The 16,258-nt window shown below is 47.1% G+C and overlaps 1 pseudogene; it reads left to right on the top strand.

Moving 5' to 3' along the window:
- The window catches only part of LOC147117198 (V-type proton ATPase 116 kDa subunit a 1-like), a 261,476-nt pseudogene extending 245,443 nt beyond the window's left edge, over positions 1-16,033 (top strand).
- The last annotated feature ends 225 nt before the right edge of the window (positions 16,034-16,258 follow it).

Genomic DNA, 16,258 nt, shown 5'->3' with positions numbered 1-16,258 from the left:
AACAAGGGCGGAGTCGGGCTTGAAGGGAAGCAAGTTTAAGGAGGATCAGACAGATGACAAGCATGATGTGCTTCAAAAGGCATTAGTGAGATTAGACATAGAAAGGCATGAGGAGGAATCACAGGTGTGAGGGAGACAGAGAAAATATATCACGAATCCTGATAGTGTCCTCTAAGGGTGCACATACTCCATTCCTGAATAACGCTGCAAGAAAGGGTGAAATTGAACACTTAGAGCGAATTAATAAGAAAACTGATTTTTACACAATGGTGTCCACCACTATTAATTCAAACAGCTCCAACGGGAATTCAGAGATGCAGGCAATATTCAGCACCTGCCTTGTGCACATGTGTTTAAAAATGTTAACATCAAGCTCTTGGCCATTATAAGCAGAATCAGAATTGAAGCTGGAGTGATATGTATGTTGTCCAAACAATTGCTGTATGACAACCTCTTTTGTGTATCTAAGACATTTTCTAAAAAAAATGTTTTTCCCCCAGAGGAGCGTCCAAACGTTCTTAGTTCTCATTGCTTTGCTGACAGTTCCGTGGATGCTCCTTATTAAGCCCTATCTGCTGTACAGTGACCACCAAAGAACAAAGCATACGGTAAGGATGTGTGCGTATCTGACTTGTCACCCTTTTGAGCCTCGAAATTACTGTTGGTGAATTAGCAGATGAATGCATAATGTGCTCAAGTAACCTTCCTCAGTCTGATCTTTTCACACACGCATTAAGGGCTCGATTTTGTCAATGGGAAGCTTTTGGAGGCGGGACTCCCACTTTTTGGGTTGTAGTCCCGCCTCCATCGACTTGTGGCCAACCCACACTATTTTCCCTTGATTGACCTTGTTAAGCCCACCCAGCAGGCTCAGCAGGCTAATTAAGGGACACCTGGTTACTGATGACGTCAGCGATTGACATTTCATCTGTCAAGAGCTTTTGACAGATGAAAAATCAGTGTTTGACAGCTCTGTGAAGCTGTCAAACACTGACAATCTGTCTTCTAACTTGAGTCCTTCTACTCAGACTCAGTTAGAAAGCTCTCCAGACCAGAAAGCAGAAAGCTGCAGCTTTTGACAGTTCAGCGGCCATTCTGCTGTCTGTGCCGGTGAGCTGAGGGACTCCAGAGAACTGAAGGAAGGAAGCCTGCAGGAGAAAGTAAAGGTAAGTAAAACTTATTAAAACACTTTACACTTACCTCACACACGTACCTCTGCACACATGCACCCATCACTCACTTGCACAACGGACATCTCGACCCCTCCAACCCCTGCAGACCGACGGCCTGCCTCGCTAACTTGGCGTGGTTCGGAGCCGTCGGACAGCCCACACTTCAGGGCTAAAAATAGGGATTAGGCAAAAAACTGCCTGTTAACTACCTGTTAACAGGCAGTTAATTGGCACTAATCCCATTCCCGCCTCGGGGAGGCGGCTCCCAGCACAGGTCGGTTACCCGCCTCCTGGGACATTGGCACGGAGGCGGGTTGGGGGCAGGATGGGTTCCTGCCCCCTGATTCTGCAATTTTCCCACCACTCCCGCCTCCAAACCCGTCTCCTGGCTCGATTTTCCAAGCCCCAAGTGTTTATTTTATATTGGTGAATCTCCCATGGCTTTGCTCACAGTAAGGCAGAGGTTGCACTGCTTTATAAACTCACTAGCATAATAACATGTAATGTTATGCACAATGTATTATTCTGGTATTAAGTGCAACTGTGTTTAATTAGCCTGTTTCTTTAGAGCCACAAGATCTAATTATAGTAAATAGGCAGATCCTCAGGTAAATAAGAGGCCAATTCCTCTTCCTGATTCTGATTGCCAGCTCTTGCATATCATTGAGAGAATGGAAGGCATGAAATCAGAAGCAAAAAGGAACTCTGAATTTTCTTAGTCATAGAGGGGGAAAAATTCAGTTGGTTGCGCCACCCGTTAGCGCCTTACGAGGGCGCTAAGTGGGGCGCAAGCTAACTAGCGCCCGGGCGCGGCACTGCCCACGCCTCCCGCCAAATTCAGCGGGAGATTAGTGGTGGCACTAACCGTTAGCACTGCGCCACTGGCGATGACGTCATCGGTGTGCGCAGCGCCCTGCTCATGCCCCGGCCGCGATCTTCGGGAGCGCCCCCTGATTTACCGCCGGACGCTATGTCCGACAGGGTCAGGGTGACATACCCGCGGCCAGGGAGGCGCAAATTAAAGGCGAGGTGCGGGGCGGCCATATTTGTTGTTGGCCGCCTGCCAGCACCTGCCTGCGCTCCCGTCCCCGGCCTCCGGAACCCCACCCCCGCGGAGTGCCAGCTGCGCTCCAAGAGCCCGGCACTTCTCTTGGGTGCCGGGCTCTTTTGCCTGCACTCCCGATCCCCGGGGGCCCAGCTGGGCCCCAGATCATGCTGCACAAGGCCCTTCCCCTTTAAGAAGGGGAGGAAGGCCTGCAATACCGCAGCGCGACGTGCCACACGCTGCGGCATGTAGCGCCACAATATTCACTCGCAGCGCCCCAAGAGGGAGGCGGGGCGCCTCCAGTAGTGCCCCGCTTCCCTTTGGGGCGCAACCGACCAATTTCCGGCGCGGGGGCACTAATTTTTCCTAGTGCCCCGGCGAAGTTAGTGCCCCAAACGGGGCTATACTGAATTTCTCCCCCAGAATCTGCAGGTGTCTCAAGGGCCTGAACATCCCTTCTGTCCTTTTGTTAGGGAATAGATGTTCTTACTTAAAAATGTATGTTATTCCACAAAACAATGGGGTTCAAAGGCATTCATAGGAATTAAGCATACTATTATTACCAATAATCACACATATACAATGAAAATTATTAATAATAATTACGCATATACTTAGGATCACACTTACAGTACAAGTTACCGGAGAATTCACCACGTCACAGGTTTCGAGCTTGAATGTTTAACAGCTGGCCAAGCCTTGTTGAATTCTGAAGTATCTATTCTAACACCTCTCCTGTTATACCTTTCTTTCGCTCTGTCTACATGAGAAACCACCATATGTTTCAAAGTTATTACCTCATCCAATTAGCTGGTCTTCAGTTTTAACAAGAATAACTCCCCAAGCCTTCACCTTGGCTGAACTGTCAATCAAGTCATTCAACTGGAGACAATTACAAAGGCCCAATACTTTAGATGTCACTTGACCAAATTCCTCGACAATGTTCTCGGAGGAGTTGGCCATCCTAGCTCTCGCGTGGATGGCACCATTAACCTGTCAACTATCACATAGCTGCACAACTTATAGAAGTTGATACAGCCATCTGATCTAAGAAAGGAAGTCTGTTTTTGCCTCCGCTGAAATCTTATCAGCTTAAACACTCCCAGCTTGTTCTGTGCCTGTGCAGTAACTTATTATCAGCTAAAACCCACTGACTGGAATGCCTTTTTAATTTAAACTGTCCTTCCAACAGAAACTTACTTAACAGGCAAAAGTTTAAAATTAAGAATGAACTGTTTCCTTACAATTTCATCACCAGACCCAGATACACAACACTGTCTCCAAACCTACAGGAATGCGGTTGACTCTTAACTGCCCTCTGAAATGGTCCATCAAGCCACGTAGTTGAATCAAACCGCTAGGAGAAAAAATAAGAATAAAACCGGACAGACCACTCGGTATTGACCTAGGCACCGTATTCGGAAATGGCAAAGGCACACCCAGCCCAGTCAAACCTGCAAAGTCCTCCTCACTAACATCTGGGGACTTGTGACCAAATTGGGAGAGCTGTCCCACAGACTAGTCAAGCAACAGCCTGACAAACACATACTCACAGAATCGTACCTTTCAGCCGACGTCTCAGACTCCTCCATCACCATCCCTGGGTATATCCTACCCCACTGGCAGGACAGACCCACCAGAGGTGGCGGCACAGTGGTATATAGTCGTAAAGCAGTCGTTCTGAGAGTGCTCAACATTGACTCCAGACCCCATGAAGTCTCATGGCTTCAGGTCAAGCATGGGCAAGGAAACCTCCTGCTGATTACCACCTACTGCCCTCCCTCAGCTGATGAATCAGTACTCCTCCGTGTTGAACACCACTTGGAAGAAGCACTGAGGGTAGCAAGGGCACAGAACGTACTCTGGGTGGGGGACTTCAATGTCCATCACCAAGAGTGGCTCGGTAGCACCACTAATGACTGAGCTGGCCGAGTCCTGAAGGACATAGCTGTCAGACTGGGCCTGTGGCAGATGGTGAGAGAACCAACACGAGGGAAAAACCTACTTGACCTCGTCCTCATCAATTTACCTGTCGCAGATGCATCTGTCCATGAGAGTATTAGTAGGAGTGATCACCGCACTATCCTTGTGGAGGTGAAGTCCCATCTTCACACTGAGGACACCCTCCATCGTGTTGTGTGGCACTACCACCGGGCTAAATGGGATAAATTCAGAACAGTTCTAGCAGCTCAAAACTGGGCATCCATGAGGCACTGTCGGCAATCAGCAGCAGCAGAATTGTATACCTCCACAATCTGTAACCTCATGGCCTGGCATATCCCCCACTCTACCATGACCATCAGGCCAGGGGAACAACCTTGGTTCAATGAAGAGTGTAGAAGAGCATACCAGGAGCAGCACCAGGCATACCTAAAAATGAGGTGTCAACCTGGTGAAGCTGCAACACAGGACTACATGCATGCTAAACAGCAGAAAGATCATGCTATAGACAGAGCTAAGTGAACCCACAACTATCGAATCAGATCAAAGCTGTGCAGTCCTGCCACATCCAGCCGTGAATGGTGGTGGACAACTAAACAACTAACGGGAGGAGGAGGCTCCATGAACATCCAATGATGGCGGAGCCCAGAAAGTGAGTGCAAAAGACAAGGTTGAAATGTTTGCAACCATCTTCAGCCAGAAGTGCCGAGTGGATGATCCATCTCAGCCTCTTTAACCAATTTTGTCTTTAGCCAATTCGATTCACTCCACGTGATATCACAAAATGGCTAAGCGCACCCCATACAGCAAAGGCTATGAGCCCCGACAGCATCCCGACTGTAGTGCTGAATACTTGTGCTCCAGAACTAGCCGCGCCTCCAGCAAAGCTGTTCCAGTACAACACTGGCATCTACCCGACAATGTGGAAAATTGCCCCGGTATGTCCTGTCCATAAAAAGCAGGACAAATCCAATCCAATAAATTACCACCACATCAGCCTACTCTCAATCATCAGCAAAATGGTGGAAGGTGTCGTCGACAGTGCTATTAAGCAGCACTTACTCACCAATAACCTGCTCACCAATGCTCAGTTTGGTTTCCGCCAGGACCACACAGCTCCAGACAAACATGAACAAAAGAGTTGAATTCTAGAAGTAAGATGAGAGTGACTGCCCTTGACCGAGTATGGCATCAAGGAGCCCTAGTAAAATTGAAATCAATGGGAATCAGGGGGAAAACGCTCCACTGGCTGGAGTCATACCGAGCACAAAGGAAGATGGTTGTGGTTGTTGGAGGACAATCATATCAGCTCCAGGACATCGCTGCATGAGATCCTCAGAGCAGTGTCCTAGGCCCAACCATCTTCAGCTGCTTCATCAATGACCTTCCCCCCATCATAAGTTCAAAAGTGGGGATGTTCGCTGATGATTGTACAGTGTTCAGTTCCATTCGCAACTCCTTAGATAATGAAGCAGTCCACGCCCACATGCAACAAGACCTGGATGACATTCCGGCTTGGACTGATAAATGGCAGGTAACATTCGCGCTACTCAAATGCCAGGCAATGAACATCTCCAGCAAGAGAGAGTTTAAAGAAAGAGAGAAAGACTTGCATTTATAGCACCTTTCATGCCCACCGGACAGCCCAAATGCTTTACAGCCAATGAAGTACTTTTTGAATTGTAGCCACTGTTGTAATGCAGGAAACATGGCAGCCAATTTGCGTACATCAAGCTCCCACAAACAGCAATGCTATAATGGCCAGGTAATCTGTTCTAATGACATTGATTGAGGGATAAATATTCGCGAGGACATCGGGAATAACTCCCCTGCTCTTCTTCGAAATAATACCATAGGATCTTTTACGTCCACCTGAGAGGGCGGACAGTTTAACAGTTCATCCAAAAGAAGGCAGCTCCAACAGTGCAGCACTCCCTCAGTACTGCACTGGAGTGTCAGCCTAGATTTTTGTGCTCAAGTCTGTGGGGTAGGACCTGACCCCACAACCTTCTGATTCAGAATCTAGCCACCTCCCTTTGACATTCAATGGCATTACCATCGCCAAATCTCCCACCATCAACATCCTAGGGGGTCACCATTGACCAGAAACTTAACTGGACCAGGCACATAAATATTGTGGCTACAAGAGCAGGTCAGAGGCTGGGTATTCTGCAGCGAATGACTCACCTCCTGACTCCCCAAAGCCTTTCCACCATCTACAAGGCACAGGCCAGGAGAGCGATGGAATACTCTCCATTTGCCTGGATGAGTGCAGCTCCAACAACACTCAAGGAGCTCAACACCATCCAGGACAAAGCAGCCCGCTTGATTGGCACCCCATCCACCACCTTAAGCATTCATTCCCTCCACCACCAGTGCACCATGGCTGCAGTGTGTACCATCTACAAAATGCACTCCAAGGCTTCTTCAACAGCACCTCCCAAATCTACGACCTCTGCCGCCTAGAAGGACAAGGGCAGCAGGCGTATGGGAACACCTCCACCTGCAAGCTCCCCTCCAAGTCACACACCATCCCGACTTGGAAATATATCGCCGTTCCTTCATCGTCGCTGGGTCAAAATCCTGGAATTCCTGCCCTAACAGCACTGTGGGAGTACCTTCACTTCACAGACTGCTGCGATTCAAGAAAGCGGCTCACCACCACTTTTTCAAGGGCAATTAGGGAAGGGCAATAAATGCTGGCCTTGCCAGCAACGCCCACATCCCATGAATAAATTTTCTAAAAATCACCGCCACGTAGAAAAGATACACACGAGCCATAGGCAAACCTAAAGCCTAAAACATAGATCATGAGACTGAACGGCTGAGGTGTTCTGCTGCTATTCATGAAAAAGAACAGATCTGCCATGCCTTCCGCTATCCCCGCCGCACCCCCCGCCCCCCCCCCCCCCCCCAACGCACTGACCATAATTGTAAACACAAAGAGCAGGAAACTGAATTGAACTAAAGATGCATTCCTGCTCCTCAGAAGAATCCGAGATTAGAACTAAAGTCTACTGTCCTCACCCACTTTGTGGAAATTCTACGATCACACCATAAACCTACAATAACCCCACACCACTTAACAGAGCCATTGTGCCACCCACCCCACACTCCCCCCTACCCATCCGCCGGCAATGAGCTCTGATATGTGGAAGGAATCTCTCAGCCCACACTGCAAGGAGCAGAAATATCATCATCACCCCCTCCCCACTGAGCAGTACCTAAGATTCTGGAGCCAACCACCCTTCGCCCCTCCTACCTAAGCATTGCTGTGGTGATTGGAACCCACCCCCTCAGCCAAGGAACACCCCGCCCCCCCACCCAATTGATCATAGTTTTGACAATTGGAGCCCACAAACTCTCCTGTGCAAGTGAGGGGGCCCAAAGTCATTTCTGATTAAACCGCATTGATACAACTAAGTAATATTCTTTTACTGATTAATTTTAATTTACTAATACTATTGCATTATTTTATTTTAATGCAGCCTAATGAGTAGATGTATAATTGTTAATGAATTTTGAGAATTTGAATGTTTCTCCTATCAAGGTACGCCTGTGTGACAGCTCAAAAGTTTCCATTCTCCAGTCTGAGCACAGTGGGCAAGAAATTAATAGGAGAGGAAGCAAGGGTCACTGGAAAGGAGAAAAGGTAAATTATCATGGAAGGGTAAGGTAAGGTTGATAGTAAGTTTATTAACATTTACTAAGTAATGTGCAGATGTTTACAGTATAGATGTTTCTGTGAAAAGCTCAGACTTTAGTCACCCATGAGGTTACCCCTTTCCACTTCTCCTACATTAAGCCCGCTTTCTAACTAATCCTTTCTACAACCAAGAACATTACACGATATACTGTAAGGCCTAGAAATTCAGTATCGCCACATTTGGGGCACTACAGCCGGGCGTTCGCTAAATTTAGCAACTTAGCGCCACCTTTGCCGGAATTGAGTTGCATCGCCCCAAGAGGTTGCTGCTGCGCTAAAGTAGGCGATGCATGACTATCATAAGGCACTAAGCTGGCGAGCCGAGGTGCTAACACCAAGGGCGGACGCAGCGCAGGTGCGGCGAGGTGCTGATTGACGGCAGACACGCTGGCGCCGATCAGCTCTTAAAGGGGGAGGGTCGATTTGTTTGGCTGGCACGCCCTGCACACTGCAGCCCTGAAGCAAGGCCTGACCATTTCTGGTTCATCAGTTCTATGCCCAGGACCATGGAGAAGGCTGCTATTCTTCCAAATCCCATTGCACGCTCTTGCTGCTTGTCCAGGGTCATGGGGAAGGAGATGTACTGACGTCTCCTTCTGAAAAGGGCATTGGTCACCTGGCGGATGCAGCAATGTACCGCGAACTGGGAGATGTTGGCAATGTCCCCAGTAGCAGATTGGAAGGAGCCGGTGGCATAGAAGTTGAAAGCCACCGTCACCTTCACTGCCACCGACAGAGACGTCCTGCTCCTCAGCTGTGGCTGCAGATCTATGTGAAGCAGGTGGCAGATCTCAATGACCACCTCCCTTCTGAATCGCAGCCTCCGAACACACTGCTCCTCAGACATGTTCAGATATGAGAACTGCTGGCAGTATACCCTGGGTGGGTAAGGCCTCCTGTGCTGACACCTGTTGGCCTTTCTCCGTCTGGCCATGATTGGCACTCTCTCACGGCTTCTCTGAGCCCTTTGAATGCAATGCAGAAAGCCAACGTTTCCACCCATTGCAGCCCCCATTATATGTGGCGACTCAAGGCTATGGCACTGAAAGTTAAATCCAAGTGCAAAGCTCTGGCCTGAAGCCAGAAATACCTGTGCGAGCGCTGAGTCAAAGCAGAAAGTTCTCTCCCTTTGTCTCTCTCCAAATATCTGTCTCTCACACAGAAGGATTGGCACAAAATGGCTGCCACTTATAATGCAGGAGGAGTCCCCTTTAAATAGCGCCCCCCGCGCCCCGCAGCGACTGGGAACCGTTCCCCTCTACCAGTCGATGGGGGCACCAGGCGCACAGAAGAGGGGCGCCACTGAAGTTCCGATCGGGGCGCACCAAGGGAGTTGCACCATGAAATGACGTCAGGATCTGTGCGCGCATCTGAGCGGGCGCTGCGGTTTTGCGCCGCCGCTAAATCTTGACTGAAGTTCACGAGAGGCGCAGATCGCGCCGCGCCCGGGCGCTAGCCGCTTAGCGCCCCACTTCTCCTCCTCCTAAGGCGCTAGCGGCTGGCGCTAACAACTGAATTTCTAGGCCTAAGTATTTTATTTTAAAAAGGCTAGTTTTCCCAATGTGTAATTACATAAATACTTAATTAACTTCCAGTAAGGTCATTCACATATAACAGTAAAGTTATAAAATGCTACAAGAATTCCATATTACTTTATTGATGTGTTGAAGTGCTGCATAGCTCATGTTATGATATGAATGCATTTTTGTTACATTTAATTCAACAGTTCAGCTTTGGCGATACCTTTGTACAACAGGCTATCCATACTATTGAGTACTGCCTGGGTTGTGTGTCAAACACTGCCTCATACCTTCGCTTATGGGCCTTAAGCTTGGCTCATGCTGGTGAGTATTGATAGCATAAGCTTCCAATTACCTAGTGGTGTCACTGATAATATCTCAACTGCCAAATGTTGGGAATCCAAGTGATTTTGATACTCATGAGGGATGTCAGGGTTGGGAAATGGAGCATTTTCATCTTGTCGGATCCAGTGCCAGCATCAAGCACATCCGAGTCAGGAGAGCAAAATCGGGAAAATTACCGCTCATATACTGTCCCTAATTGTGGGGAGAGAACATAACTGAAGTCATTCCTAGCTGAGAGCAAGTTGATTCTGAAGTTTTGAATATAAGAGGCTTTTAATCTTTACAACAGTGTTAAAGATTTCACTGCATTAATCTTAAGAATGAGATACAGGAAATAGGAAGTGCGCAGCAATTACCATTGAACCACCGCTTATACCAGGCACGGATGGAAAGATAAACTTGATGTCCTATGCACAGTATGCAGTGAAGTTTCAACTTCAGAAGATAACTCCCTACTGCACTGGAATACTATTTGTATTTCCCATATCATCTATGCAGCCTTTCTGAATAAAATGCTAATTTGATGCTGTAGACTTGCACAAACAAAAAAGATAGAGATAAACCAAATTCATGTAAGTTCAAATCCTTAGGGCCATCCCTGGAGGCTGCTTCCTGGCGTAAGTACCCAAACGTAGCCACTAACACTTAACATAGAAACATAGAAGATAGGAGCAGTAGGCCATTCGGCCCCTCGAGCCTGCTCCGCCATTTAATGAGATCATTGCTGATCATCCAAATTCAGTACCCTGTCCCTGCTTTCTCCCCATATCCCTTGATCCCTTTAGCCTTAAGAAATATATCTAACTCCTTCTTGAATATATTTAATGAATTGGCCTCAACTGCCTTCTGTGGTAAAGAATTCCACAGGTTCACCACTCTCTGGGTGAAGAAATTCCTCCTCATCTCAGTCCTAAATGGCTTACCCCTTATCCTTAGACTGTAACCCCTGGTTCTGGACTCCCCCGCCATCGGGAACATCCTTCCTGCATCTAGCCTGTCCAGTCCTGTTAGAATTTTATAAGTTTCAATGGGATCCCCTCTCATTCTTCTAAACTCTAGCAAATATAAGCTTAATCAACCCAATCTCTCCTCATACGTCATTCCTGCCATCCCAGGTACCAGTCTGGTGAATCTTCGCTGCACTCCCTCCATGGCAAGAACATCCTTCCTCAGATAAGGCGACCAAAACTGCACACAATACTCAAGGTGTGGTCTCACCAAGGCCCTGTACAACTGCAGCAAGACATCCTTGCTCCTGTACTCGAATCCTCTCGCTATGAAGGCCAACATACCATTTGCCTTCTTAACCGCCTGCTGCACCTGCATGCTTACCTTCAGCGACTGGTGCACAAGGACACCCAGGTTTCATTGCACTTCCCCTTCTCCCAATCTATTGCCGTTCAGATAATAATCTGCCTTCCTGTTTTTGCCACCGAAGTGGATAACCTCGCATTTATCCACATTATACTGCATCTGCCATGCATCTGCCCAATCACCCAACCTGTCCAAATCATATTGGAATTTCTCTGCATCCTCCTCACAGCACACACACACACCCAGCTTTGTGTCATCTGCAAACTTGGAGATATTACATCTAGTTCCCTCGTCTAGATCATTATTATATATTGTGAATAACTGGGGTCCTAGCACCGATCCCTGCGGTACCCCACTAGTCACTGCCTGCCACTCGGAAAAAAAACCGTTTATTCCAACTCTTTGCTTCCTGTCTGCCAACCAGTTCTCTATCCAAGTCAGTACCTTACCCCCAATCCCATGTGCCTTAACTTTGCACGCTAATCTCTTATGTGGGACCTTATCGAAAGCCTTCTGAAAGTCCAAATACACCACATCCACTGGTTCTCCCTTATCTATTCTACCAGTTACATCCTCAAAAAATTCCAGTAGATTAGTCAAGCACGATTTACCTTTTGTAAATCCATGTTGACTTTGTCCGATCCTGTCACTGTTTTCCAAGTGCTCTGCTATTACATCTTTTATAATGGACTCTAGCATTTTCCCCACTACCGATGTCAGACTTACCGGTCTATAATTCCCCGTTTTCTCTCTACCACCTTTTTGAAATAGTGGGGTTACATAAGCTACCCTCCAATCCATGGGAACTGTTCCAGAGTCTATAGAATTTTGGAAAATGACCAGCAATGCATCTACTATTTCTAGGGCCACTTAACCTGCTGGTTTGAGGGATTAGTGCATGGAGGCAGAAGAAATGGGCCTTCAGCAGAGTGGGGATACATAAGGCCTCCAACCTTACATCTGTGCTGCCTCTGCCAAAGACCTCAGAAACGCCAACAGTAGCTGGCTGACTCGGGGGTGTGCTGGGTTCCTTCCCAAAGAATAACCTGCCTTCACCAAACAGCGTCCTCAAAAAAGGGGCCACCTTAACCCTCCCTGCCAAAAAGATTTTGGAGCCCCAAACCAGTGGGTGCCCAGGCTCCAATTACAGCCTAGGCCCCAAGCAGGCCCCATGGCTGCCCCGAGACAAAATGTACCTTTGCCAATTGTGAGGGCCTAGGAGCTGTAAATACCAATGTAGGGACTCCTCGCCCCTGGCCCCGCCTCCAACAGTGGTTAGCACTGTTGCCTCACAGCGCCAGGGACCCGGGTTCGAATCCAGCCTCGGGTGACTGTCTGTGTGGAGTTTGCACATCCTCCCCGTGTTTGCGTGGGTTTTCTCCGGGTGCTCCGGTTTCCTCCCACAGTCCAAAGATGTGCGGGTTAGGTTGATTGGCTATGATAAATTGACCCTTAGTGTTAGGGGGATTAAATACGTGGGGTTACAGGGATAGGGTGGGATATGTGTTGGTGTAGGGGTTACCGGGATCGGGTGGGATATGTGTCGGTGCAGGCTCGATGGGCCGAAATGGCCTCTATCTGCACTGTGGGGTTTCTGTGACTCTGTGATCTGTGGCATTGTAGGGGCAGATGGATGCTCCACCCCCACAGACCATCCTGGAAACATCGGCACAGGCCAGGTCCCATCCAAGTTTATGGCCATTTTGGCAGATTCATCCCAGATGTACGGTAGGAATCCGTCAAACAGCCACAGATTATCAAGGTCATCATATTTTCAAGCCTGGTTGAATTTGAACCCAGGTGTGAAAGAATACTGTTCTAACTCACTGCATCACCAATTTCTAGACATGACTGCCCTTTATGACCTTTCACCATGGCTCAATCGTTTATATTCTCTCACATGATAGAACCACAAAAGGTAGATTAAGTGACTAGACAAATTTCGAGAAGGCTTGAAAGTGAAGGAAAGCCAGAGAAAGACAGATCTAGAGGAGCAGCTTAAGCTCAAGCTCAAGTTCAATTAAAAGTTCTTCAATTAACATTATATTTCTTTCCTCTGATTTGTTCGAATTAAACTCCGATTTCCATGCCGAAGTTCATACGACGCATTGCAGGCAGGAATTGCCAAAGTCAGATGTCAAATTTTCAGGACTGTGAGCACTTAACACTATCCAAATAATGATAGATATAGTTGCCAGAAGGTTTGATGCTCCTAAAATTAAGTATCTGGTCCAGGCATCTTGCACCCACAACCCTCAAAGAAGATGGAGACTGAAACTAGTGAAGATTTAACCTACATTTTTGTAAATTCACTAAATTCAGATTCCTGAGGATTGAAAAATGACTAATATAACCTCCATTATTTAAGAGATATAACAAAAACGGAATACCAGTAATTAAATACAGATTATACAGAACCAGTTACCGTAAGCAGCCCACGTAGTTGAGGATTGTTATAAATCAAATGTCAATGCAGTCAAATAGATATTCCCACTCAATATGAATTGCTATAGAAACTGCAAGAAATCATTCAAAATCCAGTGAGGGGACAACTTAATTATTAATTCCAAATATAGACTCATCCTTAGTGTTATCTGACTGGCTGTAATTGGAGCTACATAGATAACAGCTTCAAGGACTTTTTAGCAACTCATGGGCCTGAAATTTCACCCCCAGTGCAAGTGAGTCTTTTGTGTTACAATGCTGGGGCAAACTGCCCCAGGCGAGAAATGCAATGACTGCCTAAAATGTCTGCTCCAGCTCATTTGAATAATTATGCATAGCTGCCAATGCAGCTTTGCCCTTGTGTCATAAAAGGTCAACTGGTTCACTAATGTCCTTCAGTGAAGGGGACCTGCCACCACTACCTGGTCTGGCGTACATGTGATTCTACTCCCATCCATTATGGTTGACCCTTACTGCGCTCAGAGCAACTAGGGATAGGCAATAAATATTGGCTTGTCAGTGTCATGCACTTCCCAAGAACAAATAAACAATCCTTACAGATATTGAGGGCCGGATATTCTTCTGTGATCTCGCACTCAGAAAAGGAGGAAAATTTAGGCAGTGCCCACTGCCACTTTCCCACCCTGAGCTAAATTTCCCTTGCCCTGCCCTTGCCGAGACCGCTTTTGACTGCCCCAACCTCATCATTTGTAAATGCTATTTCCCTCCTGTCCAACTCCTTACCGCCACTCCCCAGGACCACCTGCTGGAAGGATAGACTGGGTAAGGACAACAGGTATCCTTCCCTAAAGAACATTACAAAACAACAACTTGCATTTATATGGTGCCTTTAACATAGTAAAACATCTCAAGGCACTTCACAGGAGCGATTATCAAACAAAATTTGGCACCGAGCCACACAAGGAGATATTAGGACAGGTGACCAAAAGAAGCAGGTTTTAAGGAGGAGAGAGAGGTGGAGAGACAGAAGGGTTTAGGGAGGGAATTTCAGAGCTTTGGGCCTATGCAGCTGAAGGCACAGTCACTAATGGTGAAGCGATTAAAATCAGAGATGCTCAAGAGGCCAGAATTGGAGGAGCGCAGATATCTCGGAGGGTTGTAGGGCTGGAGGAGGTTATAGAGGTAGAGAGGGGTGAGGCCATGGATGGATTTGAAAACAAGGATGAGAATTTTAAATTCAAGGCATTGTTGGACTGGGAGCCAAAATAGTTCAGCAAGCATAGGCTGATGGGTGAACGGGATTGGTGTGAGTTAGGATACAGGCAGCAGAGTTTTAGGACTTGGTGTGAGTTAGGATACAGGCAGCAGAGTTTGGGGACTTGGTGTGAGTTAGGATACAGGCAGCAGAGTTTGGGGACTTGGTGTGAGTTAGGATACAGGCAGCAGAGTTTTAGGACTTGGTGTGAGTTAGGATACAGGCAGCAGAGTTTGGGGACTTGGTGTGAGTTAGGATACAGGCAGCAGAGTTTGGGGACTTGGTGTGAGTTAGGATACAGGCAGCAGAGTTTTGGGACTTGGTGTGAGTTAGGATACAGGCAGCAGAGTTTTGGGACTTGGTGTGAGTTAGGATACAGGCAGCAGAGTTTGGGGACTTGGGGCAAGTTAGGATACAGGCAGCAGAGTTTTGGGACTTGGTGTGAGTTAGGATACAGGCAGCAGAGTTTGGGGACTTGGTGCGAGTTAGGATACAGGCAGCAGAGTTTTGGGACTTGGTGTGAGTTAGGATACAGGCAGCAGAGTTTTGGATGAGCTCAAGTTTACGGAGCGTGCAAGGTGGGAGGCTGGCCAGGCGAGCATTGGAATAGTCGATTCTCGAGGTAACAAAGGCATGGATGAGGGTTTCAGCAGCAGATGAGCTGAGGCAGGAGCCAGTTTTTTTTAAAGACGATCCAATAGCTTCGTTATCACTTTTACTGATACCAGCTTTTTATTTTCAGATTTTTTTTAACACTGAATTCAAATTCTCCGACTGCCGTTGTGGGATTTGAACTCACGTTTTCTGGATTACTAGTCCAGTAAGTCACCATGCCTTACATTTTAAGCTGCTGCAAGCTTTAAAATCCTGCTGCACCACCTGAGTTCCCATTCACCAACAGGTGAGCTCCCAATCACAGTTTTGTTTTCCACATTGGGAGTGCACCCACATTACAATAATAAGGCTGACTCGAGAAATACACACAGGATCAGTGCACAAAAGGTTGGTGGGTGCCTGCCAACCAGACCAACTTCCAGTCAAGCTTACACAAATTAGATAATCTAGGCCAATACCTCATGAAATTAGTGGGCATTGAGCAGACTCTAACCAATCTATTTTTTTCCAGAACTTTCTGAGGTGTTGTGGCACATGGTTCTACACAATGGCTTCACTGCAAATAAAGGCTTAAGCTCTATTGGGCTCGCAATCACCTTTGCTGTTTTTGCTGTTCTCACTGTGGCTATTCTACTAGTCATGGAAGGTCTTTCTGCATTTCTGCATGCCCTGCGTCTACACTGGTGGGTATATAAGAGCGATTGTGAGACGTGAAAAGTGATTAAAAGGAACCAGGCCTAGAAAATAAGTTACATGTTGTCCCCTATTATTGTAAGCAATTTTAGTGCAGTAATTAATTCTTGTTCGCAGATTAAATAACAAAAATGTAATTTTATTCTTGCAGAGAATAAATTTCCATTTCAGTAATCCATCCCTGCAAATTAATTGTAAAAAAGATTTAATCACTTCACTGGGATACGTGAAGAAATAATTGTAATG

The sequence above is a fragment of the Somniosus microcephalus genome, chromosome 5, assembly GCF_052327205.1.
Source record: "Somniosus microcephalus isolate GS21.2 chromosome 5, FLI_Smic_1.0, whole genome shotgun sequence".
NCBI lineage: Eukaryota > Metazoa > Chordata > Chondrichthyes > Squaliformes > Somniosidae > Somniosus > Somniosus microcephalus.
This window is presented reverse-complemented; position numbering and strand designations above follow the sequence as displayed.